Source organism: Diaphorina citri, unplaced genomic scaffold, assembly GCF_000475195.1.
Source record: "Diaphorina citri unplaced genomic scaffold, Diaci psyllid genome assembly version 1.1 scaffold2143, whole genome shotgun sequence".
Taxonomy (NCBI): domain Eukaryota; kingdom Metazoa; phylum Arthropoda; class Insecta; order Hemiptera; family Psyllidae; genus Diaphorina; species Diaphorina citri.
The window spans coordinates 32,025-37,527 of NW_007379568.1; the positions used below are offsets into that span (position 1 = coordinate 32,025).

Genomic DNA, 5,503 nt, shown 5'->3' on the forward strand with positions numbered 1-5,503 from the left:
TCTTTTACAGCATAAACTTAGCGTAAATTAGTTTCTTTAGGAGGAGTAGTAAAACTTTCTTCAGACTTTATAGCTTTATACTTACTGAATGTAGAGTTGTGGATCAGTATGACAGGGACCCAAAGTTTCATTATCACAGTACCCAGAGGTATTTAATATATAATAGTTATCTAGATATTTCTTCTTTTTCTTTCCTTCTTTTTTAGTGGTAGGTAATTTCATAGAAACACGTACGCCACTGCATTCAGAGCCAAGAACCAGATCGTTGATACCCCGGAAATATTAGACTGAAATAGAACCAACCAATAACCAAGAATACATGAGAGTTACACTCGTATAGGCAGATTATTATGTATCTAATCTATTTATACCTATGTGGATTATGTGGTACTTATTCGAACGTACGTATCAAGGACGGATAGAGGGTTGGGGGTAGATTATTATGTATCTAATCTATTTATACCTATGTGGATTATGTGGTACTTATTCGAACGTACGTATCAAGGACGGATAGAGGGTTGGAGGTAGATTATTATGTATCTAATCTATTTATACCTATGTGGATTATGTGGTATTTATTCGAACGTACGTATCAAGGACGGATAGAGGGTTGGAGAGAAAGATACATGGACATTATAAGTTCTCATTTATGTATCTGGAGAATTAAGAGGTTTTGATAGAGGGAACTGTAACTGCTAAGGTCTTATCGTTCCGAAAGCGGAAAGACAGGATAGGAGAAAGCCGGATTTCCGGAAATACTTATCGGATTTTAGAACTAAGTTTGTGAAACTACCTGTATATAATTCATTTCAATAAGTTTGTGAAACAATTAATAGCTATTATGTATGCATGTACAGAATGCATGAAGCCTTGTCGAGATCCTTTCTCTTACTTCCTTTGAAACAACATACATATAGGGATACTAGCTGCTCGATTTCCCTTCTGAGCTTTCCGCCGCTAAGCTAAAATAAATTTCGTTTGCTGAAATTATCTCACACGGTTATTACAATAAAATTGCAACTGTGTGCAATAACGTTATGTGGTAGTCAACACCAGTAGAATCAAACACCAAAGAACAAGTCATGTATCAGAGCCAGAAGCGTGGCGTGATAATTACAATGGAGGAAGCTATGAATCCATAGTCCCAAAAGTTCAGAAAGGATAGATCCGTTTTTTTCTTTTCCTCTTCTGAAGCTCGTTTCCTCCTCTTTTGGTGTGATAGCGCCTGTTCTAAACCATAGGAAAAAGATGGTAAATGAGGTTCAGAAGAGGGGAAATTCCGAAAGGAAAATACGTCGAAGCTATCACCCTCCCCTTCTCGAAAATGTTCACTTTTGAATTTGGATAGTAGCAATCTGGCGAGAGGAGGTGACAGAATTTTCCTCGTATTTTTTTAGTGGAGATGCCAAAACTCCCGATCTACTTTTACCTATTGGTTCATAGATCATGCATGACCTGATAAGACTATGGACATTCTACGATTTTTATTTTTTTAATTCTGTGAGTTTTCTTCTCCTTCTTCTTCTTCTCCTCCTCCTTCTTCTCCTTCTTCTTCTTCCTCTTCTCCTTCTTTTTCTTCCTCTTCTTCTTCTCCTCCTTATTCTTCTTTTTCTTTCCTTCTTTTTTAGTGGTAGGTAATTTCATAGAGACACGTACGCCACTGCATTCAGAGCCAAGAACCAGATCGTTGATACCCCGGAAATATTAGACTGAAATAGAACCTACCAGTAACCAAGAATACATGAGTATTACTCTTATAGGTACATTATTATGTATCTAATCTATTTATATCTATGTGGATTATGTGTACTTATTCGAACGTACGTATCAAGGACGAATAGAGGGTTGGAGAGAAAGATACATGGACATTATAAGTTCTCATTTATGTATCTGGAGATTCAAGAGGTTTTGATAGAGGGAACTGTAAACTGTAACTGCTAAGGTCTTATCGTTCCGAAAGCGGAAAGACAGGATAGGAGAAAGCCAGACTTTCCGGAAATAAGCCTTATCGGATTTCATCCTAACCGGATAAGTTTCGTTCTCCGAACGACTTGGTTTTTCCTGTCCTGTCTTTCTTCTCTCTTCGCTTTTGGGATGATAAGACCTATCCTAACCGGATAAGTTTCGTTCTCCGAACGACTTGGTTTTTCCTGTCCTGTCTTTCTTCTCTCTTCGCTTTTGGGACGATAAGACCTTAGCAGTTACAGTTCCCTCTATCAAACCTCTTGAGAAAAAAACAATTCCTATCCAAAAATGTCGTCCTATAAAAGTGGTGAGATCAGAAAATTAAGGCCAAGCCTGCATTCCCATTTTTCAGAAGACATTTTTAGATAGGAACTTGGCCTTTTTTTCACACTTCTGTGTTTTTGTGGGAGATCTCACTCCTTTTTTCTAATACATGCGGTCGCGCTTCGCGCTGCCTTGTATACGATCGAGCTGCGCACTCCCGGGGCTTCGCGGGGTGTGCATGTGGTCGCGCTTCGCGCTCCCTTGTTTACGGTCCCGCTGCGCGCTCCCGGTTTTGCTGGCCTCAAAGTGTGTTCCCCGTGTTAAATCCGCCTGTGGGCGGAGCCCAGAGCAACTTTTGCCGAATTTCAGATTTTACACTTTACTTACTCATCAAGACCTACCATCCTGCCAAATTTCAAGTTTCTACGACATCAGGAAGTGCTTCATAATTTTGATGAGTGAGTCAGTGAGTCCGTCAGTCTTAAAATAAGCGATTTTCTAGGCCCCTTTTCTACCCCTTCCTTTAAAGCTAGAACTTCGGAATTTCGCAGACATAACAATACGTGCGTGATTGTAATGTTTAATAACATACCTATGGTTAATAGGGTTAATACGAAGAACTCGATGACATATTGATTACAATATCGCAGCCTGCGTATGTTCGAGGTTACCACAGGCAAAACTTGTGGCAAAGATATAACAAATCTCATCACACAGACATACCTACAACAACGTCAACAACATTTATATAGAGATATAACGTGTTCATAATTTCGATTGATTTATTAATTATCTAAAGTCATTAGTGGCTCTTCGGCAATAAGGTTCTTCGAAACCAATGTCTTTAAAAAAAAAGAGCCAGTCTAGTCTAGTTGGAGCATAGCGTGTAGAAGAGGTTGGAGGACAGCGCGTCTGCCTTGTGAGCCTCTAGGTTGAGGGTTCGATTACCGCCAAAGGGCGGAAAGGATCCATAGGGAACTTGCAAATTATAAGGTACGGGAGTGCAAGCAATAAGTTGACAAAGTTTCATAGCAATCAGATGAGCGGTTTGGCCAGGCATAAAATTCTAACAAACACACACACATGCGCACACACACACAAACAAATATTCATTTTTATATAGGTATTAGATTAAGGTACCTACTGTAATTTTATAATTAAAAGTTGTATTCTCGATCTCCCTTTCAATGTTTTTGAACTTACGTAACTTTTCTTTTTCTTTCTAACTCGAGTTGTTTATTTGTTGAGTAGACTATACTACTTATATAGGTACCGTACAATCTCCAGTTATATAACCACTTCATTCAGTACTTTCCTCTTATGTAAGACAAATAGCAGGGCATCAATGCTTAGTCTACTTTTATCATCAAGTTCTTGGGAAAAATAGAGTCAATCTATGCCAGAATGTGGCTTGGACAGAGATTGGCGTAGCACAATCCCCCGGTACTTTACTGTTTGGACTCTTGCCCCAATGAAATACTGGATACGGGCCTAGTAACAAGGTTTTCAAATTTTCATTGTTAGGGTGCGTCCCGTCCATATCACAGTCAAGCGAAGTCGATCTTCGATCGCCACATCGACTGGAACCCATTATAAGAAGTAGGTAAGAACGGAGCATGGATAGATTGTTTTAAATAGGTATTTACAACGCGAAAATATTTATTCTACACTCAGAGTCAACGTTTCCACAATTAAAATTATCTGTTAATACACCTTGGAATGAGTTTAGTTTAGTTTAACAAATCAACGGGCAGAGCCCATGTATTATGAGGAAGGAGCCCATTGTTTTTGGGCGTCCAAGGAGTTTCAACCCCCCAATCCCTCCAACACCCTGAGATTTCAGCTCAGCCAAACTAATGGTGGCTGTCTCAGGGACACTGGAAAAAAGAAGAAAACCTAAAACTGTGTCCACACAGGTACATACTCGTAGTTGACCGTCGATCAACGAGGTGAAGAGATGAATCCAATATGCTGTTGAGGTGGTGTATACGGTTTCGATAGACGGGGTCGACTATATGTGGCTTTGAACCACCCGTGTTCATCAGGTTACTCTGGCAGTTAATCATCAGCCATCAGGCAGTTTATACGTGAGTAACTTCCCGGTAACCGTTGAGTTGAACGGCACAACGGATTTGTAGAACAACGGGAACAACCGAATGAAATGGTGGCCGAAGGTTTGCCGAAAGTCCGACGTTTGTTCTTCGGGCGAACAGAAGTGGAAGGCCTCTACCTCGGCGAGATTTTGGATGGTGTAGAGGTTGCGCTTGATGAGGGTGATCTTCTTGAGAATGTGGGGTCCGTACGGGGGACCTACGGGGACTAGGATGGAGCCGTTGATCTTGAGGTCGGAGATAAACTGGAAACAAAAAATGATTGGACATCATGATAACGGGGAAACGGAGAGGGACATCATGAGATTCAGGAGTAAGGAGTGGTAAGAAGAATTGGTTTGTAACATAAGAGGGATTAGGAGATATGACGTCGCCATGAGGCTGCCTTTATGAAGAGAAGGAAAAGAATCTACCTAAGTAATAGTGGTAAGACTGGTAAGTAATATAGGTTTATGGTCCAGGAGACCAGGGTGAAGAAGGGTCTCCTTGCTGCAGAACCTGCGGACGTGGTGCGGAGGAAACGATCTGTTTTGGAATAGCAACCAAAAAGGTAAGATAGCCTTGCTGATCACAAATATCCGACGGGGACGTTATGCACCAAAAGAAGAAAGGAGGAGGAGAAGAAGAAGGAGAAAAAGAAGAAGAAAGAGAAGGAGAAGAAGAAGGTGGCGGAGAAGAAGAAGAAGAAAAAGAAGAAGGCGAAGGAGAAGAAGAAGGCGGAAGAGAGGAAGAAGAAAAAGAAGAAGACTAATAAGAAGAATGAGCAACCATCTTCACTTTTGAAGACATCCCTACTTCTTCTGAGATCTACGTAGTTGACTCACTTCTATTGGAATATGTTTCACTCCACTTCCAAAGTGGATGACATCATAAGGGCCGTTCTTCTTGTAGGGTTTTCTAGCATCCCATTCTGGAAAAAAAGAAGCAAGAAATCCGAAAGACGTGATTGAGGGTTTCCAATAAATTGTCCTTGAATCAAAATACTAATCCGAAATTAATCAGACATTATCATCCTGTCAAGATGAACCTTCACAAAGTTACAGAATCTTCAATCTATCGTTTGAGACATTATCATACCTAAACTTACATTGTTTCAAAAACGATGATTCAAAGGGCCATTCCATTCTGTGTTCCTGACCCTTTCAGAAATGTGCTTATCACAG

At 40.4% G+C, this 5,503-nt stretch overlaps 1 long non-coding RNA gene across 1 annotated transcript; it reads right to left on the minus strand.

The window, feature by feature from the left end:
• Positions 1–3,850: 3,850 nt before the first annotated feature.
• Positions 3,851–5,251, minus strand: LOC113471189. The gene is made up of 2 exons (XR_003393983.1): positions 5,165–5,251; positions 3,851–4,585 (listed from the first exon to the last, which is right to left on the minus strand). It is a non-coding gene; the product is annotated as an uncharacterized LOC113471189 (long non-coding RNA).
• Positions 5,252–5,503: the final 252 nt, after the last annotated feature.